This window comes from Equus caballus, chromosome 11, assembly GCF_041296265.1.
Source record: "Equus caballus isolate H_3958 breed thoroughbred chromosome 11, TB-T2T, whole genome shotgun sequence".
Lineage (NCBI taxonomy): Eukaryota > Metazoa > Chordata > Mammalia > Perissodactyla > Equidae > Equus > Equus caballus.
This window is the reverse complement of record NC_091694.1, coordinates 10913813-10941548: the sequence shown is the minus strand read 5'-3', so window position 1 is coordinate 10941548 and position 27736 is coordinate 10913813. Positions and strand designations below refer to the sequence as shown.

The 27736-nt window shown below is 39.4% G+C and overlaps 2 protein-coding genes across 18 annotated transcripts in view; one reads left to right on the top strand and one right to left on the bottom strand.

The window, feature by feature from the left end:
* The window catches only part of KCNJ16 (potassium inwardly rectifying channel subfamily J member 16), a 51862-nt gene that overhangs the window by 12294 nt on the left and 11832 nt on the right, over positions 1 to 27736 (top strand). For 3 of the 17 annotated variants that reach the window (XM_070226031.1, XM_070226037.1, XM_070226032.1), the window contains exon 2: positions 821 to 867. The exons of 4 other annotated variants lie outside the window; for them this stretch is intronic. The gene's annotated coding sequence lies outside the window, so the exon portion shown is untranslated. Of the gene's footprint in view, positions 1 to 820; positions 868 to 11865; positions 12043 to 15974; positions 16048 to 27736 lie in introns of those variants that run through there. 10 more of the 17 variants (XM_070226033.1, XM_070226027.1, XM_070226036.1 and 7 more) reach the window with 7 other exon arrangements.
* LOC111775599 (uncharacterized) overlaps positions 9520 to 27736 on the bottom strand; it is a 55423-nt gene continuing 37206 nt past the window's right edge. Inside the window, exons 5-6 of the mRNA XM_070226671.1 lie at positions 26741 to 26883; positions 9520 to 14995 (exon numbers count right to left, since the gene is read on the bottom strand). The gene's annotated coding sequence lies outside the window, so the exon portion shown is untranslated. The remainder of the gene's footprint in view (positions 14996 to 26740; positions 26884 to 27736) is intronic.

Genomic DNA, 27736 nt, shown 5'->3' with positions numbered 1-27736 from the left:
GGTAGCTATATGGTGGTATGACCAGGCACAGAAAGCCCATTTCTCCTTCTGAACCCCCTGTTTGCCCTCTTCCTGGACCTACAAAAGTCAAGAACTCTTGATAAATACTTACCATGTGCCAGGCTCTGTGCTGTGTGCTTGGGATCATCCTATCCTCATTTATTTGGCTTTTTTTATGGTGGTGGGGGGGAGATGCTCTACAACAAGAAGTGGGGGATTTAAACCACATCAGTCGGCCACCTCAGTTTGCGGTTTTAGATCGAATTAAGAGTGGTGCATAATTTGTATACGAGTGTTAACTACCAGGAAAGAGAATAGAAGGATGCCTGCTTTTATTTCTGTCTCAGCATGCCCAGATTCCTGAAGTTTGAAGAGAAACAACCACCCAAAGCCACGCTTTTTCTTGTTTATTTGTTTCAATATTTCCCAAAGGTGGGATTCCTGACTTGCGGGGGACAGTGAGAAAAAAAACACCTTATAGTATAAAGTATAAAACTACAGGGTTTCCATAATTGTGGTTGTCTGTAACCAGAGAGCACATTAATAAATAAGCTTAACTCTCTAGGAAGAAGGGAAAATATTTAGCCATAAACCAGACTTACAACTGCACGTAACATGTTTCCAAAATGCTCCCATATCTCTGTTTATCAAATCTATATGTAGATAAAAAGATTAAAAGCTAGTTACTCCATTATTTACAGAGAACACACAGCTCTGACTAACTGTTTAGAATCTCTAGTTGCATCAGACTCAAGAAAAAGGCAGAATGTGATATGCTAACACTTCATAACTCCAGCAATAACTGCTTCTCTCACCCCAGGTCTCGCCCTGCCACATGGTTGCTTTGAGCCCGGAGATCTAGCCCAGGTAACTGGTGGGTTCCACCTCTGTCCAGCCCCAGCTGTCTCATTGCACCTCAAGAAAGCTGTTCAATCATTTGCTTAAGCATTTATTTTTTTAGGCTCCACCTCAGATTCAATCACAACTTTTTTTCCTGCCAAAGTATGTGTGCTGGTAAAACAGGGCAACTCAATCTAGGCAGAACCTGCTGTTTCTGCTTCTGTCCAAAGAGTCCGTGGTAGAAAGACTGATTGCAGTGATTTGGTATTTGAATGGGGCAATTGTTCCCGGTTTTTTGTTTTTCCCTTGAAAGAAAATTCTACAGGCCTGAAAGCTCTCAGATAAGGGGAAAAGTCTACCTGGAAACACTGTGTGCCTTCTCATAAACCTTTAGCTAGGAGAAAACAGATCATCTTTGTTATACTTTGTCTGGATAAAATTGCACGCGTTATTTGTGTAATTGAGGTCAATGAAAACACTTGGACTTTATTCTGCCAAGTACTTTTTGTGGGGGCTGAATTATGGACCTAATTTAGGCACACAGCCCTACTTACAGTTTGAGCTGCTAATTCATTGGGTGCATTTAGCATGTTCACATGCTCCTTCTGATGCTTTTGTTTTCATCTGTTCTATTGGTTGCAGGCTGAGTTCTTTGCTATGTCCGAGGTAGGGCTTCAGTTTCCAGCTATTACCCAACTGGGGCTTTAGGAGATACTGATTTGGGGCTGCTTTGCTTGATTGTAGCCTATACTCTCGAATCATCCTCATCTCCTACTCCATGAAGTGTCACCACTGTCTTATTTTACCCTCTCATGTAATATTTCCATTTAATTTGAGCCTCCAGAGCATTGAACTACACAATGAATAATGTCAATAGGTCAAGTGCTATGAGGGTCTGGGGAGGGGAGAGTTTTAATTGAGGGCAGATGGGAGGGGTGGTTACTTGCACTGTTTAAGCAGACCCTCATTCACAGACCAGGAAAACAGATGTTATACAATACCAAAAAGTCTAAAATTTGGACTGCGCCGTCAATCACAGAATCCTGAAGTATCTATTTAAAAGCACATTTGAATGAACCAAAGCAGGCTCTTAATTTTTTTTTAATTTATTTTTTATGGTTTTATGAGTCTCAGCTTCTGTATAGGATCAAAATAACTTAAACAACATGTTCTAAATATATGTTTGCTCTAGTTAGCCTATATATTCAGAATTATGGAATAAACTATATATGCAGATTTACCCCCAGGAAATGTATATCTAGTGATCTGTGGATACCATGAAAAATTGAAGAGCAAACTTTTTAAGGTTTCCATCACCTCTTGATAATGTGATATGCTACAACCTAAGAGTAAGCTTAACATCTAGAATGGCATTTTGGAAGAACAAACTCAGAACCTGACCTCTGCCGGGCAGGTGATTTTATAGTTGGAAATAAATCAATTACTTATGAGTCTATACATTTAGTTGAAAGGTAGTAGAAGATTGCTCAGAGAGGAAGAAATTTCTAAAAGATATAAAATAGCCTCTCAAATGCAAATATGGATGTTGTATTAGTTTCCCAAGGCTGCCGTAACTGAGTGGCTTAAAACAGAAATATATTATCTCACAGTTCCAGAGGCTGGAAGCCTGAAATCAAGGCTGGCCTCCCTCCTCCAAAGCCTCCAGGGTGGCTCCTCCCCTGCCTCTTCCAGCTCCTGGTGGCCCCAGACATTCCGTGGCTTGTAGCAGCATAGCTCTCATCTCTGCCTCCATCTTCACATGGCTTCTTCTCTCTGTATATGTTCCATCTTCTTATGACACCAGTAAAATGGGATTAGGGCCTACCCTAATGACCTCATTTTAACTTGATTACATCTGCCAAGACCCTAATTCCAAATAAGGTCACATTCACAGGTACCAGAGGTTAAGACTTCAAAATATCTTTTGGGGAGAAAACTATTCAATCCATAACAGAAGATGATGACAAAGAAATGAGAGTCCCTAGACGTTCCTCACAAAAGAGTAGAGAAACACAATGAAATGAAGATTACCTCACTTTCCTTTTCTTAATAATTCTTTCTATTATTGAGTTTTTAGTTTATGTTGGCAATTATGGAATGGTAAGTTAATATTAGGTGAAAGCATTTATTTTTCTACTTATTATTTTGACTCTTTCACCCCTTTGAAGAGTCATGGCTTGACTATTCTTTTGTAATTTGCCATAACTGTTGGAATTTGATGAGCTGTCAGTAAACAGGCAACTTTAATGCTGATAATAAACAAAATGGAAGAAGATGTTTCACAAAGAGGAAGGGAAAGGCCAAATAAAAAGGGAAAATAAAAAGAAAAATTAACTGTGGATTGAGGAAAGGTAAAAGATGTGAAGTATTCTCACAAATAGTTATCCTATAAACATGGAGAAAATAAGGATTTGAGTATTGACAGAACAGCTCATGACTCAGATTTTCTTCCATAACTTTCTTGTGCCCCAGATAACCGTGTGTTCTGAAGGTTCCTCTATATTTTCCAGACTTCCTAGCCTAAAGAGAAATAACAATAGTAACATTTGCATCTACTTAAGGCTTCAGAAAAAAATCAAAGTGAAAATAAAAGTAAACTTCAAGGAGTGTCTGCATGGAATAACTGACTCAACCCTTTTTGCCAAGACTGTCTTTTGGTCCTTATTTTCACGGCAGCGATAGCAATATTTTCAAGCAGTGGGGGGTGGAAGGTGGAAAGGTGAGAATATCAAATGGATCTTTCCATGAAAGAAAACATTGACGTGCTGAAACATCTGCATAGTATTGATGAGTCAGTGTTGCATTTGCGAATTTGAGAAAGTTGCGGAAGTTGAAAGGACTTGAGCTGCCAACAGTTAGTGAAAGTAACTATTGTATACACAGACACCATCTAGATTGAAAGAATGGGTTGGCAAAATATTTAAATCACTACACGCATCCACTGTACTTTATTAGCCAATGAGGTAATAAGCCAGAGAAATATAGCCAGCAGAAAAGGTGGGGAAAATGGTAAAATACATTTACCTTATTTTTTATGACTAAATCAAGTTTGAATTGGTAGATTTGACAAGGCTGAAATTTATTATACACTACCCCCCCAGGTTTAAAATAATTTTGGGTCGTTAAAATAGATTCATGCTTGAAAGTAAATGCAAAGTGGGCAAAATGCCATGTTTCCAAGAACATGATGCATCCAACTTGCTATGGTTTACCAGTTGTGAAAGGTGGCAGGAGCTGTTGTTCTCAAGATCTTATATTGCAAGGCCATGCAATTTCCCCACAGAAAAACCATTATCATTGAGTATTTGTTATGATAGTTTTCACTGAGATCAGAACGATTCAATTACAATTAAAACAATCTAGCTTTAATATATTGGCTAATAGATAATTAGATTTCTAAGAAAGCCAAGATGCCCTGAAAGAGAAAAAAAAAAGAATGATTAAATGCATATTTGGCTCATATAATAGAAGAAAGTGAATAATTTATTTGGGGGGAGTTTATTCACAAGTGATTCAATTTGTAAGTATCAACGTGGAAGCTATAGGTTCAAGAAGCATGTTTTTGTAAGGTTGATGTCCCACATTTCATTTACCACCATATTGTGTTGCTTATGTTGGGAGGTTGAACATACAAATAAACGATGTCCAAGACCATATATGACAATACAATTCTCATCCACAACCTTTATAGAAAATAGGGACGATAAACCACAATCTTTGTAGTAATGGGCCCCAAATTGTCAAGAACTGGTCACTAACTTCCAACTTCCCTATTTTTTTCCTCTGCTTCTTAGAACCAACCAGAGAAAGCAAAATGTGCTTCCCAAACCAGTCACACAGTAGGCCCCGCTTCTAGTCAGGCCACCTCCAGCTTCCTCATGCCAACAGCCTCTGATCAGACCATACCTAAAGCCTTCTCTTTTTTCACTGTAGCATTTTCTCACTCCTCTGCCCACCTTTAAGTCTCTGCCAAATGCAAGTGATGGTGGCTGACTCCCTTGTTGTAGCAAATTCTGAATGATAGCTCCTGCTTGTTTTCATTCGGAGGGTCTTTGTTTATTTCTAACAATATGCTGTTTATTGTAATTTCAATATAGAAACCTTTAAATGGCAAGACGAGCCCTGCCGGAGTTAAGAAAATCAGTTGGGGTCAACTAGATATTAAATTTAGTGCCAATAACTTTGAAAGCCAAAAAAACTTCAAATTGGTTCAAACTTGGGTCAAGATTCCTTTGACTTAGCCCTGATCTGTGATAATTTGGCATATGTATTACTCAGTCCTCTTTCTAAGTCATCACAGCAAAGGCCTCACTGCTTGCGAGTCTTCTGCACACAATCTGGTGTGCTTCATTGTTTTCTTTGTGGAACTACGGAGGAGAAATGGGACATTCACCCGTGGTTAGTTCAAATTGGCTCTATTTCTTTGAGAAGGTCTATTTTGCCTTTATTAACTGAGAAGTGTGTGATCTTTGATAGTAGAGGTTTCAGTTCTAACCCTGTCAATAAATTTTATTCATGGTGAAACTTTGGGAGAGTCTATCAACATTTTCAACTCTTATTTAAAAATTACTAGTGACACTAGTACTTATTTTATGGGTTGCTTAATAATTAAAACAGATAATTTCTGTAAAACGGTTACCAAAGTCCTGGTATGTAATACATATGTATTCAATAAGTAATAGCTATGGTTATTACATCAAAATAGGTGCTTGTATTTTTAAATGAACAATATTTTTTTGTATCTGATGTGACAACAGAACATTTGGAGCAAAGATTTGGAAATTGCTGGTAACATGCTAGAATTTTTTTTAATTAAATTCATAATAGTTTACATTATTGTGAAATGTCAGTTGTACATTATTTCTTGTCTGTCACCACATAAGTGCTTCCCTTCACCCCCTGTGTCCATCCCCACCCCCCTTCCCCTGGTGACCACTGAACTGTTTTCTTTGTCCATGTATTTGTTTATATTCCACATATGAGTGAAATCTTATGGTGTCTGTCTTTCTAGTCTGGCTTATTTTGCTTAGCATAATTCCCTCCAGGTCCATCCAAGTAGTTGCAAATGGGATGATTTTGTCTTTTTTCTGGCTGGGTAGTATTCCATTGTATATGTATACCACATCGTCTTTATCCAATCATCGGTCGATGGGTACTTGGATTGTTTCCGTGTCTTGGCTATTGTGAATAGTGCTGCAATGAACATAGGGGTACATATATTACTTTGGATTGTTGATTTCAAGTTGTTTGTGTAGATGCCCAGTAGTGGGATAGCTGAGTCATATGGTAGTTCTAATTTTAGTTTTTTGAGGAACCTCCATACTGTTTTCCATAGTAGCTGAACCAGTTTGCCTTCCCACCAGCAGTGTATGAGGGCTCCCTTTTCTCCACACCCTCTCCAACATTTGCTTTTTTTAGTCTTAGTGATTATAACCATTTTAACAAATGTAAAGCGGTATCTTAGTGTAGTTTTGATTTGCATTTCCCTGATGAACATGCTAGTTTTTCAGATTAGGTATTAGGTGCCAGGGAAGCACTATTATAAGAAAATATATGTATTATATCATATGGAGAATGAAGGCAATTGTCTTCATAATGTGGGTGATGTCCACCTTCTGCTATGCTGAAAACCAGGTCTCTCAGAACTGGGGTGATTTGGTATTAGACAGTCAGGAATATGTTTCGATCTTAGCACTCTCAATAGCCTCCACTGGTTGAGCAGGTTATAGCTAGAGACTTGGTTAAAGTTTTTGGATATAAAGTTTACTTTTTAGAGTGCAGACAAATCTACATTTAAAATATGTAACTCCAGAGGTGCGGTAAGGAACATGACACAGCCAGCTGAGGAAGGTAGCATGTTCTCTCTTCTCTTTTACATCCTATTTCCATCAAAGAGAGCATCTGACATGGTGAAATGCTTGTTTTGCAGACATGACGTGTGCAAGTTTAATTTCTGAATCAAACAAAGGAAAAATTCTTGGGCATTTTATGTGCATTTTTCTTAATAGGATCACGGAATCAGAGTTAGCCATTTAATCCCAAACTAGACATGACCTCACTGGGTTTGTTCCTTCCCTAAATTCCGGAGTTCCATGCAAGGACAGCGTCAACTGCCCTGCCTCTGCACTCCTGTCCCCTCGCTGATGTCAGGGATTTGTTTGGGGGGAAAAGGGGGGTGAGTTCCCACAAATGTTTTTGGAACAAGTATTTGTGGGATTTTCACTATTTTTGTCATAAAGTCCATTTAGTGGTCAATCTGGAAACCAAGAATGGAATGAGTTACGTTGTTAAAATTCTTAAATCAAAAAGTGTTTGTTTCGTTTGGTGGGTTTCATTAGAAATTAGAGGAACGGGTCATTACAGGGAAGTGGAAAGACCTATGCAGAGTATCTGGAACACTCTTTCAAAATATACGTATTCAATTAGATTCTTGAGGAAATGTTACCAAGAACAGGCCCTTAATGCAGCTCCACATAACATATTTTTCAATTTCCCTGCAGTGACTATTTCAAATGTTTTCCATTCTCTTTAAATCTCTAGTCCTGTCTCCTCTACCACCAGGAGATAAAGTCACAAACTCCTTGCCACCCAACCCGTAGACTTGATTGAAGCTGTGCAGGTGTATCCTTTCCGCGGAATCATCCTTGACTCTTCCCCATCCCTTCACTACACAACTCCTCTTCTCCTTTCTCTCCTCCCTCCCTGATGGGTTTCTGATTGTTGTGGATTCCGACTCCCAAATATCTCTTGAATCTGTTCCCTTTGCTTTATTCCCCTAGGTTATGCGATATCTCCCTTACTGCCCTCCCTATCTGTTGTCTGGCCAATCCATTCTCACCATCACTGCCAGAATTCATTCTCTTAAATGTTAATCAGATTGTTTTACTCCCTTGATCAAAGCCGTTTAATCTGCTTTAGAATAATCAAAATTCTTTAATCTGATTTACCAGATGCTGCTGACGCTCCAGCTCTATCTCCTACTTTTCCCCATTGTAGATGCCATGATCAGGCCAAATCAACATTTTTATTTGTCCTGCTAACTCTTATGCAGTGCTAACACAGTTTGTCGCCACCAGTTGCATTCAGTATGAAAAGAGTAAGGATGTAAATTACACCCTTGGGGAAATGTGACTCACAAGTGACTATGCAGAATGGATTCACCGAAGAACAAAAACAAACATATCCATGGCTTTTAAGAAAGTAGAAACCTACCCAAGAGTGAAAAAGGCTAATCGTGAAAACAAGTTTATTCATTAGTAGAGTTTTACGTTGAATATTTATAGGGTTTCCTCAATGCATGATCAGGACTTAATAAATGCTTCCTGAATTATATGGAAACGTTTAAAACTTTAAATAATTTTTTGCAGTCTCTCTCTTAACAAGCCAGCAGTTTTAAACCCAGTTTCTTTTCTGTTCCATTAAGAAAAACGATGACGACTTAATCAAGGCCTAGTGGTATATAATCGTTGCTTAGCGGTATAAATAATTTAATGAAAATGTACCCTAATGTATCAACTTTGCCCATTTTATTTCCAGTACAGACGCTCTAGGGAAATTTTCTTTTTCTGACCCAAATATTAGAAGTTGAAGGCTTCCTCTGTGACTGCATACCTCTCCATTCATAGATCCTTTGAAGTTGAATTTTGATGGAATTGGACCCTTGAAGTGGAATTTCGAGTGGAATCTGAACTGATCCTGGGCTGGCCAAACAACACCTCAGCAATTATCGATTAAAACATATCACATGTGGAAAGAGACATTCAGAGGACAGCCAGGACATTGAACAAATTCTAAAACACAGCTTATCATACAGTGCTGTGCTGGAGCAGGCTCATAGCAGCCCACAAGAGCCAATGTGCACACCTCTTATCAACTCTACATTCTGAGACACCAGATCAGTAACTTGAAATCGGCCATGGTTGGAGTATTTACACCACTGAAATTGGCATACTCTACCCGTCAGTCATTTTTTCCTTAGAGAAGCCATTATTAAATTTTGCCAGCACAACACTGCATATAAATAAGTTGACTAAATTTCCTAGCAGTCCTCGTTGATGCCTGTTGTCTTAGTGACTTATCATTTTACTCTTTTCATTTTCAAAAGTGACAAATTAAATAATCACTATGCATATCCGGAATAATAAGAGGCTTTGGGGATTTTCCAATGGAAGAAGTGAAGACTGAGTCAGAAACTAAGCAGCAGCTATAAGATTCCTTCTTTTTTTGTATGAAGAACTGGCTCTTGGAAGCAGTACAAGACTTGTTTTGCAGAGGGACAGCATGAGGACAGGAAAGTCTTGTGAAAGCTATGGAGTGACACGTTTTTATCTGAGTTTAAGGAAGGACTTCCTCATTGGTAGAGTTGAGTCATCATAAAATAGGAACAGAGCACATGAGGGGTCAATGAGATCCTTGTCAATGAAAATGCTCAAGCAGAGACTGGGGCCCAACTCAAGGGTGTATTGTAGAGGTTCTCAGGCAATGATTTCTTGTTTTGCTAGTGCCCTTCTGAGGATTTCTATTTTGAGTTGAATTCTCCCCTGACAGTACCTGACTCAGACGTTTTAGCAATTCTCAGAGGGTTTTTTCTTGGTAATGTGTGTATTTAGGAGTTGGTACAACAACCAGCGGGAAAAATAATTCATTCAAATTTAGACAAAAAAATGACCCAAACAGAAATTCTTATTAAGCCTCATTATTTAATTTTAAAGTTAAATAATTATCATTAATTTCAGAGGAAGTACAGGCAAACCAACTTATTACTGATTTATTTCTGATTCCAGATTTTGACATCTTTAAGGATGATCTACTCTAGTACAGTTTGGCTAAAGAGAGGAAAATAAGTTAGCAAGTTTCAAATAACTTTAGGATCAGAAGTGGTGGGAGAGACTTTCATAAGTAGTGGGACAGGAACGTGCTGTTTAGTAGTGAGGACTTCAGACACTTCCTCTGTATCCTATGATGGCCAGGCAGTTAGAATAACAGGAAGCCCTCAGGCCAGCAAAAAACGGCATCTGTGAAGTTTGTTTGGGTCTATCTGAAGGCGTGGTTTCAGCAGGGGCTGAGCCCGTGGGAAACAACTTAAAAGTTTTCATTGGGTATGGAAAATCAAGTTAAAATAAACAATTTTGTCTGTTACCTACTATCTACAGTGTACCACATAAAAGACAGACTTCTTTTCCCCTATTTCAAATTACTTGCTGAATTAGTCAGTTTGATTTTCTTATGCCTTTTCATAAGAATAGTTTGTATAGTTTTTCTCCAAGACCAATACCTTTCATTTGCACACCTTTAATCTTCTCTAACGTTCCTCTGCCCATTCCTTCAGCCTTGTAAGTTCCTCCAATGCTTTCCATTTTTTGTTTGACTTTTTGCCACGCAGAAACCTTGGCTCTCATCTACCAACCTATGTGCATCTCTCCTCATATTCTCCCATTCTGACTGCTATTTAACAACACTGAGATAGTAAATAAAATATATTTTTTTTGAGGAAGATTAGCCCTGAGCTAACATCTACCACCAATCCTCTTTTTTGCTGAAGAAGATTGGCCCTGAGCTAACATCTGTGCCCATCCTCCTCTACTTTGTATGTGGGATGCCTGCCACAGCATGGCTCGATAAGCGATGTGTAGGTCAGCACCCACGATCCGAACCAGCAAACCCTGGGCTGCTGCCAAAGTGGAGTGCACGAACTCAACCACTACACCACCAGCCAGGCCCCAAAAAGTACTTGTTTTTAATAGAAATGACACATGAGTAATTGTAGAACATTTCCTTAATTAATAAATTAATAAGTTGACAATATCCTATGTGACAAATTGTAACATCACCCATATTAAAACAAAACAAAAAACTCTCTCCCTGAAAAATAAACCTTTCTTGACCCCCATGTTTCTTCCCATCCATCACTGCATTTTTCTACTCCATTTGATAGCAGAACTCCCTACAAATGGGATGCATATTGTCTCTACTTCCTGTTCCCACTTGTTTCTCATCTAATCAGACATTTTTCTCCAAAACTCTACTGAGATATCTTTCATCGAATTTCATCACATTGTCGCATTCAATAATCAGTTCTTAGTCCTTATCCTGACCTATCATTAATCTCTGACACAGATGATCACTCCTTTTTTCTTGTCACACTTTCTTCACTTCATACCACATCTCATGGTTTTCTTACTACTTCAGGCAATTCTCGTTCTCAGTCTCCTGCATTGGATGCTCCTCATCTTCCCAACTTCCAACTGAGTTGCCCCAGAGCTTAGTCACTGGAATCCTTGTCTTTGCTTCTCTCCCAGTTCTATCATTTCAGTAAATGGCACTAGCATTTACGTGATGTCTTATAAATGTCCACGTTTTCATGACTAGCTTATTCCAAATTATAAGACTTCCTCATAGATGAAAAATGGACATTGAGTAAGAAACATATTCCCTTCTTTATCCCAAACTTAGAAGAAGCAACAAGCAAGCCACAAAACAAAACCAACTTCTCAGAAAAACATCTAAACTTTGTCCTTGGGACCACTACTGAGGTTGTCAATGATCTTCCAGGGGCACACATTTCCTTGGAATCCAAATGAAATGATACTGGTCAAGAGGCTGTTTGCCTTAGGTGTAAGGTTACATAGACAGGGTGTGTGTTTGCACAGAAAAATCTTTACTGTGACAATCAGAGCACCTACACTTAAGAAGAACACACTTGAAGGAAGCTATGCAGCCTGGAGGTGTCAGCAGGAGAAAATCTAGTCTTCTGGGACAGGAGGAAGTTTAGGGGCAGTTTTTGGCCACTTTATGATTTGGGGAGATTCTTGTTCTTGAATAAGCTCACAAAGGTTTGATCAAAAAACAAAGATGTAGATGGGCAGGGAGGAAGGAGATTTCGTCTTCATTCTTGTTTTCTGTAAGCCACCATTGGCAAGACTACCTACGTGTAGGCATGGGAACCAGTTAAAGAAAGTGTTGATTCACTGGAGTGAAGCTGAGAACTCAGTGGCCTTTGTGTGTGGTGAATGTGTCCGGAAAAGCAAAGAAGAGCAAGATTCTCCTGTGGAGTTTCTCATCTCCATGGCGGTAGGTGCCGACAGCTTTAGAGAAAGCACGAAGGAGCAGAAAGAAAAGAACCCTGAGATGTCTAGCTACAGTGCTCTTAGAAGATGAAAAGGACATGGGGTTTTGATCAGAACTTCATTATCTGTAACTAAGGTAAGACCATTTAGTGGGTTACGAAGCAATCCAAGCCTGAACTAATTGCTCGCCGGCTCTCTTAAGCTCATTCATTTTTGTGTGTACGCCTTCTAATAGGCACCTTTATGATGCTTCCTTTGGCTCAGTTGTCATGCTTTATTGCTCTATGGTCTGGCTGGGAATAGTCTTTCTTTTTTGTCATACAATCTCTGGGGAGTGCTGAACTGAACAGATTAAGAATGTGAGTGCCATTTATAGATCAGTTAAGGGAAGTAACATTCAGGGAGAAAGAGACTAAAAGCTTGATGACTTAACCAGCTGAACATTACTTATTGACGTGGGACACTGTGGAAAAAGGATGAGTCTTTAATTTCCTGTGGAAATAGTCATTCATAAAACCGTCTTTTTGTATGTCTTTGTCACTCTTCCATTGTTCCAAAGTGACAACAAAGCGGCATTAAGAATTTGAAACTGTGTGAAGAAATATGCTGTCATTGATTTGTAATTAATTACATCTTTACAACTAAAAATATAGACAGAAATACTGTAAAGAGGCTTTAGGAAAAAAAAAAACTGCCCAAAGGTAACTTCAATAAATAATAAACTCCTCAAGCACTGAAATCTGATTGTGTATAAAAGCACTGGGCTTTCTAACTTTTAATGTTTATTTTTTATTTATAGTTGTCTTTCGATTTGCAATCTGAACTGTTGCTACGGAGTAAATAGCATCTGTTCCATTCCATACCTTCAGGTTTCCATTTCACTCGTGGAAGGAGTAGAGGTTGAGATAATGCAGGTTGTCCAAAACTGTATAGATGCACGACCATGGGTTTAACCATAAATATGTCTTATTTATGGAAATTGTAAGCTTTTCTTTTTAAAAGCCCTTCTTTTTCTTCTTTCATTTCCTATGAGCCTTGAAATAATTCTGAGAATTCAGAGAGAGCGGGGGGCAATATACCAGAGGTTCTGAAAGCCCATAATCTTGAAGGTAGAGCTCAAATTGGCGACTTATTAGCTGTGTGACCTTCCTGAGTTACTTAGCTTCTCTCTGCCTCCTTTTCAAAAGCCTTTAATAATTATCTATCTCTTAGATATTATTTAATCTCATTCGATATGGTACCTGGCACATAGTGAGCACAAACTAAATGGAGACAATTATTATTAGCTCTGTTTTAGAGACGAAGGAAACTCTGATATAGAGAGTGATAGTGGGTTAATAGCTAAGGTCAGAGTAATATCTCAAATGGCTCAGTTCCAGGGAACACAGTCTTGTTCTCAGCTTTGAGAAAACAGAAGCCAATTGCAATTTTGTAACAAGGAAGGTGGAATACTGTTGCTATACCAAAAGTAGTTCTGGCAATTTATACCAGCTCTGACCTGCTTCTGACATAGTTTTCTGACCAATGATATTCAACTTTCACTCAGACATCCGCATTCCATCCCTGGGCCTCGCCCCTCTGAGGAGCCCTATCTCTGCACACCGGCAATGCAGGCAGCTGAGGTCAGGGAAGATATGTTGGGGTGGGCTGGCATGAGGGGTACTGAGGCTCCAGAAGAGAGTTAGGGCCAGGGACTCCCTTGTGTCTATATAGTTTAATAAAGATAATCAGTCATTTCACATTTCGATCTTTTAAAATCAAAGTATCTGCATCTCTCATTGTCATAGTGGCTGCTTCAAATCAGCCAAGCAAAGTTCCAGTTTTGTTCAAGTGATAAGCTTCAGGTGCGAACTACTGGCATTTATGGGACACCTACTATTTTACAGTGCTATCTGATTTAATTCTCATAATCACCCTTTTTAAAGGGATGAGGATGAAAGAGGTCAAATAACTGGTCTGAATTCACATGGGTAAGTGGTAGAGATGAGATTCAAACAGAAATTAGTCTGACTCCAAACATCCTGTCTTTAAGGTAAAGGCACTATTTTGTTTGCATTACCTAAATATCTGGGATGATAGGCTATGGAAAGAAGCTGATAAGGCCCTCCTGGGACCCACACCATCAAAACTTGAATTTGGTTAACTTTCAAGAGATGGAATGCCCACCCTCACAGTGGGATTTAGGGGCACCTGGAACACAAAAATAACTGATCCAGAAGCATCTCCTGCCCTTGGAAATTTCCCTGTCAGTCATTATCCTGGGTTTTCCCTAATTTTTTGCTAAGAAAATCCATGATCAAGCCTGAGTTTTTTTTAACTTTAGCACACACACAAAAATAAAAAATAAAAACAGATCAGATCAGATAAAAAGTCAATGCACGAACAAGTGCACAAATTGTACCAAAAGATGAGTCAGGATGATCTTTCCTACTGGCATGACAAGATGGCTCATAATTATTTGAAGAAATTAGAAGATTCAAGTGTTTTTACTTTAATGAGAAGATGAGATCTTTCTGACATTGTTTACTTTTAATCCTCTTGGACAGTCTTTCACCACTGTTCATCTTATAAAACTGGAGAAAATGCTATTTACTAGCTAAGAATAGCATAACATAAAACCTTTAAATCTTTGTTTAAAAAGAGAACTTCAGAGTTATTTAATTCAACCTCCTAACGAATTCAGGAAACTCTTCTACATGTTCTTCAAGTTGATCATCCAAATTCTCAGTAGATTATTCCAATCTGCACTGGATGGTTGGAGACATGCACAGTGAAAAACTTCTTCTTGATACAGATGTGAAGTCTACTTCCCTATAAATTCCATACATAGATCTTAGTCCTGCCGTAGCTCACAAAGCAGAGCCCCGTTCTCTACTGCATGAATAAAGATGTCCCTTCTCTGCATTCAAGGATGTGAAGTACTTGGAGCAGGGTTATGTTGCAATGACCTCAGCACATCTAGAGCACAGTACGGGGAACACAGTTGGTGCTTAATGAAGATTTTGAATGCATGAGTGCATATTTTCTTCTCCTTCATTTCTTCTTCCAGTGCTGTCTCCTTCTTCAGTCCTTCACTATTATAGTGATTTCTATTAAAAAGCAAGATACCCAGAATTGAACATTACTCTTTAGATATGAAATATCACCAATTAAAAAAACTTTTATTACTTTCACATGAAATTCTGTGTGGATGAAAAAACATGTTTGTTGACTTGCTCTCTGGGAAAGATATATTTTTAAGCTCATGGTCACTCCTCCCTTTATCACTGCTCATCTTTGCTAGTATTCTGTGTTTGAGACTGGTTAGTGTAATCAGCTGTCTAGATTTCCCTGCTGTGAATTTCTCCAATCCCCAGAGTTAAGGAATTTTGGCCCCACGTGCAGGCCCCTCTGCTCTCAACTTTGAGATGGGTCAATCTGTGGAGACCCCAGGTGGCTCCAAAACACATGTCAGGAGACTCAGCCAGCATCTCTTGCAGTTAGTTCTTCTCTGAACTTGGGCCGCAGTCCTAGTGACTGGATTTCCTCTTTTTCCCTGAGATCAAGTCCAAAGACCTACCTTCACCCTCATTCTGCTTCCAATAGCTAGCTCTCTTACTCATTAAAACTTTAGTTATGGAGTGAGATGCATTTCTTGTAGTCCTTTTTTCCCAACATTTACCACCTGTGAGACCCTGGGCAAATCTGCCAAACCAGTTAAGTTTCAATTTTTCATTCTTAAAACAAGGATGATCTTGGTACATGGTTCTCAGTAAATTCGTGGATGTAAAATGCCTGGCACTTAATAAGTGTTTCTTTTCAGACTGAAGATTATATCTGATGCTTATCTTAGTCTGGAGCCCAGATCCTGAACCCCAGCACCATATCTCGGGCCCAATTACTTCTGGCCATACCCCTTTGATGTGGAATGTTTGCTACTTGAATATCTGTATGCTGCCTGCTCTCACTTCTCTTAAATTCCCCAGCTCTATGTTTCCCTTCTTTCTTGTCCCTTGTCTTCTTATGAGGTGACCAGTAAGCTGATTAACTAAATCCCTGTCACTCTTTTCTCCCTATACTGTCTTCTAGCAGCTCAGCTGAACTTCTGCCCTTCCACAACGTAGCTGAACCTGCCTCTGAGCACGGCAAATGCCCCACTCCAGTAAGTAATCCCAAATTCTTGGTCTTTGACCTTAGGAATCTGGCCATTATACTGCCTATTAATCCACATATATCAGATTTGACACTTAGAAAGGCATTACTATATTCTTGCCAAATCAGTGTTCCCAGCCATTGGGGTGAGCCTCTCAGCTCCCCAGGCCCAAATGTTAGACAGCAAGAAGTTGTGAGTCTCTATTCCACAACTAGCTGCTAGGTCAGCCTTAGCAACAATCTCCCAAGTCTCGTAATACTGGCTGTCCTCTGTCTACAACGTTGTAAGATACCTCTCCAGAGTGGAATGCACTACTTCCCACCTAGAAAATTCTAATCTGTAACAATAATACATTCTTTACCCTTGTGCAGTTTCTTTTAAAATGAAGATGGAAATATATTTTTTTCCCATCCGAAACTTATGTTTTTTTGTATTCTTTTATGAGATGGTCAGTCAAGTGTGGCCTTGCCAGAGTCAAGGCTCAGGAAAAAACAAAGTTTATTATACTCACAGATCCTCGAGACAGAAGGCACAGCACGCCATACAGGACCACATGGGAAAGACACCACGGTGGAAAAGAGGCGGAAAATAGGAGGAAGGGCAAGTCCTAGGCCATGTCATCTATTGGAGTTTGCATGGGAAAAGCAAGATGTACAGCTTAGGATGGCCTAGTTTGACTAATTTTGGTGGGCTTTGGGCTATATGGGTGGTCCCTAATTGCTTGGTACCTGGCTCTGGGATGCGTAAGGCAGAAGAATACTGCCTCCTTGGTTGTAGGGGCCAGATAGAGGAGGTATGGCTCTGGGTTAGTTCGTTTATATATCAAAAGCATGCTGCAAGCTGGCTCCTTTGCTATCTCTAAGAATTGGCTAGCCCTTGAAGGGGAGTCTCTCCCAGCCAGAAGAGCGACCGAAATCTCCATTATCATAAGAGAAGGCAGATTTCTGGTCACAGTTTGAGAGTGTCCATGGGGAGAGCAAGCCAATTTTCTGTCTACCCCAGTGAAAATGGGCTTTGCCTAGTTACAATGAATTCACACACAGCAGAGAGCATGTGTGGAGGAGAGATGGGAATGTTGATTCTCCAGCTCACAGAGCAGGAATCAGACTTGCACACACGCACGCACCCACACACCCTCCTCTTCAACACTGAGTCTTTTTGATTAAGACTAATCCCCTCAGAAGAGTCAAGCTTCTGGCTGCAGAAGGAATTAATGCCAAAATAAGTCTGTGTACTTTGGATCCAAGCAGTAGGAAGCTTTATCCTTGCTGCTTTCCTCAGGATGCTTTGTGACATCATCCACACTCGATTGTTTTTCCCTTTGTGTTCAAACGCTTTGGCTTAATTCCAAAGGGCGTCCAAAGGCAACAAGCCTTCCCTCCAGCCCACCCATTGGCAGCATAATCTCACAATTAAAACCATTTTTCTCAGAGAGAAAAGGCATCACCCAATTAGTTCTCATTGATAGTATCCCCGCCCCCAACCCATGTCTGGGCTTCCTTTGGCCCCTTTCCTTACTGACACTTCTTTAGATTCTTAATGGTTCGATCAGGTGGGTTTTGCTGGTTAACAGTCCCTTGTGCTTATGTATATCCGTATGCACATCAAGGGCTGATCTTATCAGCAGAGTGAGTGGATATATCTTAAGAAAGCTTGAAAATAACCACAGATGCTGAAACATTCCCTGCAACGCTGTTGTTTGGAGTTACAGGAATAGTGTACAATTTCTTTATTTCTAGAAAACCTGGTTCTAGCCTTACGTACAAAAGATATACATATCCAAGAGCATGACATTAACCTTTATGCACCTTTTATAATCTAGTTAGAGACCTGGGTTGCAATCCTAGCTCTTTCAGTTTGCAGCTCTGTGACAAGACTTCATTTCTCTAAGCCTTAGTTTATGAATTTGCAAAAGATAAAAGATAAAATAAAACCTGCGTTTCAAGATTGTTTTTAGGATTAGAGGAGAGTGACACAGCACTGAGGCTGTGAAAGAAGAAATCTAGCTGGACTAGGGGCAGATGTAGCTAAAAGTAGAAGCTGGGATCACATAGAGAAATCGTAATTAGCATCACAAATTGCCTATGAGCTGGACCTTCAAGGTTGCACAACACTGAACTCCTTGATGGCACTTTTCGACTTCCAGGCCATCACTGTTTAGGTAGCTGAGATTTTGATTACTGTTGTTCTATTGAACTGATAGTAAAATCTCCTTGGGGAAAGGCACTGGGAAATACGCTCACAGATGGGCAAGGTCACAAATCTCACTATGTTGCTTCCATACAGATAGTGTTCTTTGATTCAAATGACAATGGCAGAGGTCATAAATGGCCCTGCTGGGGAGAGAAAGTGGAGACGAGCTTTGCTTGATGGCACAGGCATAGATATTGTGGTTCCTAGGCATAGAGGCATCAAGAACCCAAGAATCATGTGGAAACTCTGGGTTGGTGGTGCTGGGGATCAGGGGCAGGGTCTTATCTTTCTTTGGTTTTCACAAGGTTTTAGTTCCATTTAGCCAAAAACGAATGACTAACAGGGCAAATATTCCCGCAGCCTATTATGTCTCCTCTCTTAAATGTTTGCGGATATGGAAGCTGGCATGGGCATATTCACAAATTGTTGAAAATCTGTCTTTGAGGATTGGTTTCTAATTTTTTTCAATGAGGGCATCCAATCTATCTTCCTACAGGAAAGTTACATGAGATTTGGCAATTCAAATACCAATGATGTTTACGTTTCTCAGTTAAAAAGCCATTATTTCTCCCTCTGGTCCTAAACACTATGAATGGCAAAAGCTATTTTAGTTCATAGCATATTCTTTCCATTAAGATTTTAAACTTCTGCAGTATTGCCAAGGCTCATCAGTTGAATGAATTTTTCATAAATGTTATCTGCTCTACATGGGTGCAAAGTGGCATTTTGATTAAGTTGAAGCAAAAAGTAATTTTATCACCAGAGAAAATATTCCTCCCCAACCCTTCCTCCAATCACCCTCAAATAAAGGGAGGCCATGCAGGCTAGAGTTATAATTGTTACAAGTAATTTTTAATAAAATCAGTAGCTAAAAATTGTTGAATTTTAAAACCATATTGGAAATCTTTCTCCATGTTGCTACACTGTGTACATTCTTGACTAAGAATGAATTTCGATTTGGATGTGGGAAATCTATTTGTTCAAGCCAAGTACCACTCAAATTTCCATCGGCAGATTATCTGCTGGATGAATTAGCCCAAGGAATAAAAATAAAAATTCCTAAATTGCCTTTTGCTCAACTACCCAGAATATTCCTCTTGATTACATCCTGCCTGTCTGATAGCTTGAATTCAGGGAACAGAAAATCATTTTAATAGTCTGCAATATGTAGAAATGGGGCATTCTTTCCAAAGTGTGTGATTTATTCCAAGCCAAATACAAATTGATTTTTCTTTACTTCCCTTCTGTGGCTTATCTGTGTCACCATCTTCCTTCAGTAGCATAGAAAATCAAGAATTAACCACAAAAGCAGAATCCTGGGGAAGCACCTTTGCACCTTAAGTCCTGGGAAAGGTCTCAAACCTGACCATCTTTCTTTTGGGTCTACAACATCATGCCCACGTTTGATATTATTCTATCATAGAAGCCTTCGCTTTCAGTGAGCTTTCTTCACAGAATGTCTGTGATATACTTGGCAAGATTAAACAGCTCAAAGGCAGTAATAGTCCCCATAATCATCAGTAATAGTCCTCACAATGCCTTGGCTATAGCTAAATGTTGATTGAATTGAAGAATACACAGAGGCTGTTTCTGTGATCTTTTCCAACTCATTACAGGCATTGGTATGTTTGGCTAAATGATATAGTCAATTACAATGAAGGTTTAAATATCTTACCATGAGGTTTAAGGGAAAAGTGCTCCCATCTGCCCTACACTGAACTCCCCGGTGTCCACCACAGTGAATATTCCAGCCTAAGACATGCTGGGGACAGTGTCAATTCTCTTTTACTAACTTGGGTCACTTCTGATTGTCTAGCCATTCATAAATGATGAAATCACACCTTCCAACTGAGGTAGGACAATTCATTCTTCTTCTACTACACTCTAGTGGAAATAGAAGTATAACTAGTGGAGAAAGTGCAGAAAAGGGAACACATGGAAGTTCAAGAATCTATCAAATGCGCTAACTTCTGTCAGGTACCTAAATCTTCTATTATCTGTAGTAAGTGGCAATGTCTTTTTGCCAAGTGTTCTTGAAAAGGTGCAGGCTAATAGAAAGCTAATCTTGCATAATAGGCAATACGCTGCTTAAGGTATTGTCTCAATAGGCTCTCTATCTGAATCTTCCTAGTGAGATCTTTTGTCTTGTATTTTAAAGACTTCACAATTTATCTGTATCCACAAGGGAAAATAGGAATTGAGATAACAGCCAATAACAGTTGCTTTATTTTCCTCCCCAATAGAGATATCCTGGGTTTTCATTTTGACAGCTTAAAACAGAAACTCAATCATTTAAAGGTCAAAGAAGTTGTAGACGCTATCCAGGGAGCTCCTGGTCTCTAGCAAATCACATCTGTGAGTTCAATGAATCCCAGCGGATTGAATAGACTAATAAATAGACTCTCTGTAAATTGCCAGAGAGGACAATTTACAGGCAGTTTTCACAAAATGGGAAAATAGCAACAGAGAGATAGGACTTGCTTTTCTTTTGAATACCATAAAAGGTCAAAAGCCAGGGCACATATGCTTTCCCTATATTACATTTGTTTGGGGATGAATGGTTAGGTTTAATCAAAGCAGCTCCCAAAACAAACTATATGGGAGATATTAAAGGACAGTAGTAGGTAACCTGACATTTAGAAAGCAAAGTGGGTGACTAGTACAAAATGATTTCTATTCTTAGTGATATTTGTGGTTCTTCTGGGCAGCTCTGTCATGTCTCCATGAAGATTATGTCAAGGCAATTAGCTGCTAGAAGGGAACTTTCAAGCAAGTCTGGGAAATTGTCAATCTAATAATGCTTGGTGGAAAAAAATGGCAGATAACTCTCAACCTCTCTCTCTCCTCATTTGGATCTATGCTTGAATGAGCTATAGTCAGAGCTAAAAGCATTGCGATTAAACACTTATTAATTACCAGGTACTGTGAAAGGAGGTTTGGGAACACAGCTTCATTTAATCCTCCCAGCAATCCTACAACCAGCCTTTTTCAGATGGGCAAACAGAAACTCAAAGAGGTCCAGTAAATTATGCAGCAGTGCACGGTTTGTCTTACTGGTGATCTGAACCCAATCTCAGTCTTTCAGAACCCAGCGTCTCAATTCTTGAAACTTTAAGGTAGTAGATCTCCATCTTGAGGATGTATACAAATCAACCAGGGGGCAAGGAAATCAGAACGATTGGGGTGGAACCCAAGGATCTGCAGGTGTATCATGTTCCCCTAGGATTTCAGAAGCAGCTTGTTAGTGGACAACACTTTGAAAAACACTGCCCTGCTATACTGCCTATAGGGTTATCTGAACGAGGTTTCAGAGTTCATGAATGTGAATTATTCAGAACTGGCTAGGGCCAGCTATTTAGCAAAATCTATGTCATAAATATCTAACGGCCCTCCTCAAATTTATCCATTTCAAAGGACCATTTCCTTGGATCTTAAAAGTCTATTAACACAAAGCTTAAAGTAGTAACGTTGCAAAATAGCACAATTTTTAACATTTCTTTCCAAAGTTATTGAAGATATTAAGATAAAAGAAAGATTCTTAAAACAGACTTTGGTATACCAAGCCAAGAAATGAAGGTATTAGCAGTTTAATATGTTTTGGAATGGGGAAGGGAGAAAAGGGGGTGCTGGGAGGGAAGAATTGCATTTGATGACTGTTTGATTTTAATTCTGCTTTATGTATCTCTGATTTGTTACCAACTGCTTTCATGATTTCTCCAATTGGTATCCAGTGGCCAAATCTGACCCAGCTCCCTCTCCCCACCCCTTCCTTGTTTTAAATGAGATCTGGTTTTACTTAGATGAATTAAATGTCACTATATTTGTTTCTGTGAATTGTTCCAGCAAAAATTACAGCATCAATGTCTGACTTTAAACGTCTGTAAGACTGTCTGCCTTTCTGGGCTATTTATAGTTGCCTTTTAAAGGCTCTAATAAATGCTTTTAGATTGCCATTGGTTTGCTTTCCCTTTATGGAGCCTCAAAATTGGTACACTTCGAAGTACCAGCTGAAAATACCTGTTTTTCTTTTTTTCAAAAGTAATGCCTGTTCATTGTAAGATTTTAGAAAGTATAAATAAGCAAACAGAAGAAAAAGGAGGAGAAAAAGTAATCATACCAAACAGAGAGGGCCACAATTAACATTTTATTGCATATCATTTTGTCTTTTCTGCATGTTTAAATGTATTTAAACTTGAAAAAATTATATTATACAAGCTGTTTTATAGTCCTACTTTATTTTTTCTACCAAACACTATGTTTTACATTTTTCCTGTCATTCTTCTATTCCATTGCTTTTAATGGCTACATCAAAAGTAATGAGTAATAATATGATTGTGATGCAGGCTCGGTGAGTCAAGAAGTCGAAAGAAAGATTTCTTGGACTCTCAAGGCCTGGCAGTAGTGCTCTTTTATTCAGAGAATAGCATGGAGTAGCATGGGGACAGGACCCATGGACAGTAAGGAGGTGCAGGCATGGGGACAGGACCCATGGGCAGTTAGAACTGCCGGCATGGGGACAGGACCCATGGGCAGTGAAGAGCTGCAATGTGTGGAGGGTTAGAGCTAAATTTATAAGGTATAGGTATGTGAGTTATTTCTTTACAAGACAAAGGAAAGATCATGTAAAAAGTCATTAAATGGTATTAGTGCAGGTGGGGTCTGGTTATTGTGTGGTCATATAACTTTAGATATGTATTGGGTCATATAGATCAGCATGTAGGCCAGGATGCCCTGGGCTTCTCTCCCTGGGGCAGCCCTAATCCACACCATAAAATCCATCAGGTCATATAGATCAGCATGTAGGCCAGGATACCTTGGGCCTCTCTACCTGGGGCAGCCTTGATCCACATCAATTATATCATTCCCTGTGAAACAGTCCCACATTTATTAGATGGCTAGGCCATAGACAAAATTTGCTACTACAAAAGTGATACAAATTATGCGTCTGTGCTCCTTCATGATAATTTCTTTAGGATAAATTGCTACAAGTGGAATTAATGGAACAGAGGCTGCACCAAATTCATAGACTATTGTCACATATAGCCAACTAACCTCCAGGAATAGTTCAAATTAAATACGTATATATTCTATTTGAATATTTCTTTACAATGACAGTATAATAAGGTGCATTTGTGCTCGGAGCACCATATCTCTAATAATTCAATCATTGGTTTAACAAATCTTATTAAACACTTTTTCATGCCAGGCACAATTTTTTTCAACTCTAGACTTCCAGAGAGTTCTGCAACATAGTTACATGCAGTTATTATACTGAAATCCACAGTTCTAGGGAAGCTGCTAAGTAAAAGTAAATAATATGACTGTTTTTTGTAACTATGTATAAACTGGCAGCTAGGACAAGGGAGAGGCAAAGTAAATGGAAGGAATTGAGAGCTGACCTTTGGAAGACTGTCAACTCTGATGTTTTTAGAGTTCTAGGAATGCTGATTCTCTTATTAGGACCGAAATCTCCTTGAGGATATTATATTGTTCCATTATTTACTAATTCGTTCCTTCAAAGTATAATTAGTGAATGCCTACGTGACATATATTGCTCTACCTGCTGGAGACACAGTGGTAAATAAGACAAGGAGACCTTTTTCTCATGGAGCTTATAATCTATTTCATGGGACAATCCAGCCAATAAACAAATAAATCAATCAGTAGTGGTGTTTTGAAATGAGTAAATCATGTTAATGAGACAGAAAATAATGGTGTGGGGAGGATTTTAGTTTACATACTCATCAAATGAGTCCTCTCTGAAAAGGTGACATTAAAGATGAGACTTCAGGGGCTGGCCCCGTGGCCGAGTGGTTAAGTTGTGGGCTCTGCTTTGGTGGCCCAGGGTTTCACCGGTTTGGATTCTGGGCAGGGACCTAGTACCGCTCATCAGGCCATGCTGAGGCGGCATCCCACATAGCACAAACAGAAGGACCTACAACTAGAATATATAACTTTGTACTGGGGTGCTTTGGGGGGAAGAAGAAGAAGAAGAAGAAGAGGAAAGATTGGCAACAGATGTTAGCTCAGGTGCCAATCTTTAAAGAAAAAAAAAAAAGGATGAGACTTCAGTGATGATAAGAAGCCACACAGGCAGAAAAGGAAGTGGAAAGGCCCTGGGCAGGAACATCCTTCTGTGTTAGAGCGGAGCTTAGCAAACTTTTTCCATAATGAGCCAGATAGTAAATATTTTTGGCTTCGTGGACCACATGGTCTCTGTTGCAACTACTCAAGTCTGCAGCAGTAGCCTGACAGTTAAGTAGCCATAGACAATATATAAACAATGGTCTGAATGTGTTCCAACTAAACTTTATTTACAAAAACAACCAGTTAGCCAGACTTGGCACTTAGACGATAGTTTTCTGACCCCAGTGTTACTGAGAAAGGGAGACTCAGTGATGATAGAGAGTGCACAGTGAGAAGCAGATTCGTAGGAGAAAACTTCCAGAGATGGGCAGACAGACGTGTACAATCTGTATACAATACAGATTATGCAAATTACTCTAATTGCCATGGGAAGACACTGGAGGGTTTGAAAGAGGGGAGTGATATGTTTTGATTTCATTTTTCAAAAGAGTAGATTAAAGCACAGCAAAGACAGAAAGAGATCTCTTAGGAAGCTATTGTGGTCCATAAAGACTTAAGACATGGTGGTTTTGACTACTAGGAGAAAGTGGCTGGATTTCAGATCTGCTGTGAAGGTGAACCGATAGGACCTGCTGCTAGTTTACGTGATGGGAATGAAGGAGAGTGATTAGACCATAGTCTCGCATATAGGAGATATTTTTAAAATGTAAATTAAACTGAATTTTCCCTGCTTCAAGCAATAAAAACTATCTTTGGTTAGCGCAAGCAAAAGAAAATATTATTGAAAAGATATCAGGTAGCTTATAGCATCAAAGGAGGTATGAAGAGAGAGAACCTGTTTCAAGCAGAAGCAAGAGGCAAGGCAAAATGGAAATCTTATCTCAGGGACCGCCTTCTCAGGAGCTGCAACTTGGGCCCTTCTCCGGGGAGGCTTAAATGCACCATCACAACGCTGGCCTCTTGACTCCTGGTCTTTGCCTGGAATAATGGGATTCAGCACCTTGTCACTTCCTTAAGATTCAAAGTCTTGTTCTTGCTATTCTAAATAGCCACTCCAAAGTCATGTGACCCTTCTCCAGGGGCAGGGTGATGAAACACCCAAGTGAGAGGTGGCTTCTGTCACCTCCTCTTGCATCATCCTAATCCCAGCCACCATCATCTCTCACCTGACCATCTCTCACCTTCCTGGTTTACCTGCCCACATCTGCCTTTAAATTTCTCCAACCAATTTTTCACTGGACAGCCAGAGTAATCTTTTTAACACGGAAAATGTATCACGCTGTGCCCTTGGTTAATATACTCCAATCACTTTCACTGTTCTTGGGAAAAGACCCAAATCTTTGATTCTCCCTCCTTGGCCACTGATACTCTCTGTCCCTATCTCTCTTTCCAGCTTCAATTCCCCCCCCTACTCTCACCCTTTGCTTTGAATTTAGTTCTATGGAAAGCATGCCCTATGCGTCTTTGAGTCTCAGAGCCTTTGTAAATGCTGTACTTCTACTTGGGAAACTCTTTTTCTCTTTCTTCTAATTTAGTTAACTTGTATTCGTCTTTCAGATTGCAGCTCAGACATCCATCTCTCCTAGACTAGATAAGGACCTAGTATTATAAGCTATTTCAAGAAGGAGGGGAGAGAAATTAATTCAAATGAAAGGTTAAAGGAGGACTATAGATAAGGACAGTTTCCAAGGTGCTAGGCATTGTGCTCTTTTAGATTACATCATTTAATCCTTACAAAAACATTTTGAGATAAGTCAACTATTGGCCCTGTTTTAAATAAATACAAGGAAACTTAAAGATATTTGTAAGATGCTGATATCATACAGCTAAGGTGTGGTGGAACCATAGTTAGAATCCAAGTCTTTGATCTAAACATACCTACCCTTGAACTGCGCTACCATAGGTCTGTATTATGGAGCTTGGACTGTGCCCCATGGTAGCAGGAGAAGGGATATTTACATTTCAAGTTAGAACAATCACTCTGGATGAAAGTGGCAGATGAGTTAGAAGGCTGTTATGTAAATCAGGTAAAACCAGGTTTTTATCTGATCAGGAAAACCTGAATTCAGTGATAAAATGCAGATACGTTCCTGTAATGATAGGTTCTTGTGAGAACCAGGCCTTCAAATTCTCTTAGAACAAAAGAAGCAGCAGCCATACTACACCTGTAAATAGTGAGAGTCTTAACAACTAGACAATGACTGTGCCACAAACAAACAAAATAGGACAGAGAGCAGGCCTGAGCTGAGAACATTTTTACCTAAGGCGAGAGCCAGGAGAGGTGCAGAGCATGCTATCAGCTTGAATGTGGGGTCCTGGACCAAACTTTCTCTGATTACCCCTGTTAAGCGACACCCTCCCTCCTTGCTCCGACCGTTGTTCTCCAATTCCTAATTCATTTTACTTTCTCCTTGGTACTTACCAGCATCGGCGGTGACCTCAGTTTATTGTTTTCATGTTTATTGATGCCCAGCTCTCAAATGCAAATTCCACAATGGTGGGACTCTGTTCACTCATTCTTAAAAATAGGTGGGTCTGGCACACAGTAGGAGCTCAATTTAAAAACTGAATAAAAAACAAAATAAGAATGGAAATTATTAGTAACAAATTATCCATTGGAGAATTTTAGAGGCCACTGGGGAAATACTTTCCTTACACATCAAGGAGAAATTGAACTGTGATCGTAAGACGTAAAATCTCATTATATTCAACTTCTTCAGCAACGCAGATGCAGCTCAAGGTAAACTCTAGGCAACTTGGGCTGGCATCCAACCAAGACAGGGATGGGTAGACTGATATTCAAGATAAGAACAAGAGAAGCCTTTAGAACCATATTAGTAAAACATGTACATACCATTTAAGACAAAGAATAACCATGATAATCACCTTGTGAATTTCTTGAACCTGTTAAATTTGCCAAGCTTGTCAGTCTTGTTTCCTTTAGGTTGGTTGCTCAGAGTAAATAGCAATACAATTCTTAAACAGAGTTGGAGTATGTGTATGTGTGTATATATGAATGTGTGTACGTGTGTGTGTGTGTTAAGAACAAGAAATAAGGCATCTCCCATTTGGTAACAGTTGTGAAAAAGAATGGAAAATGACCTGGTTCCTGGGGTTTGGGGGAAATAGTAGAAGGACAGAGAAGTGGCCAAGGTGGCTTAGTGGTAGGAAACAGTGGTGACATCCCTGAACTTAAATAGAAATATCTATTGGGAACCACATATTGTCTGCCCTGCTGTCATGCAAGTCTCTTTTTTAACGTCAGCTCTTCAGAGACACCTTGTTTGATGAGTATATAAACTGAAACCTTGGTCTACACCATTATTTTCTGTCTCATTAACATAATTTATTCATTTCTTTGAGAAGGTTAAAGCAGATGTTTCTATATTTTACAGATGGGGAAACTGAGTCCTCATGG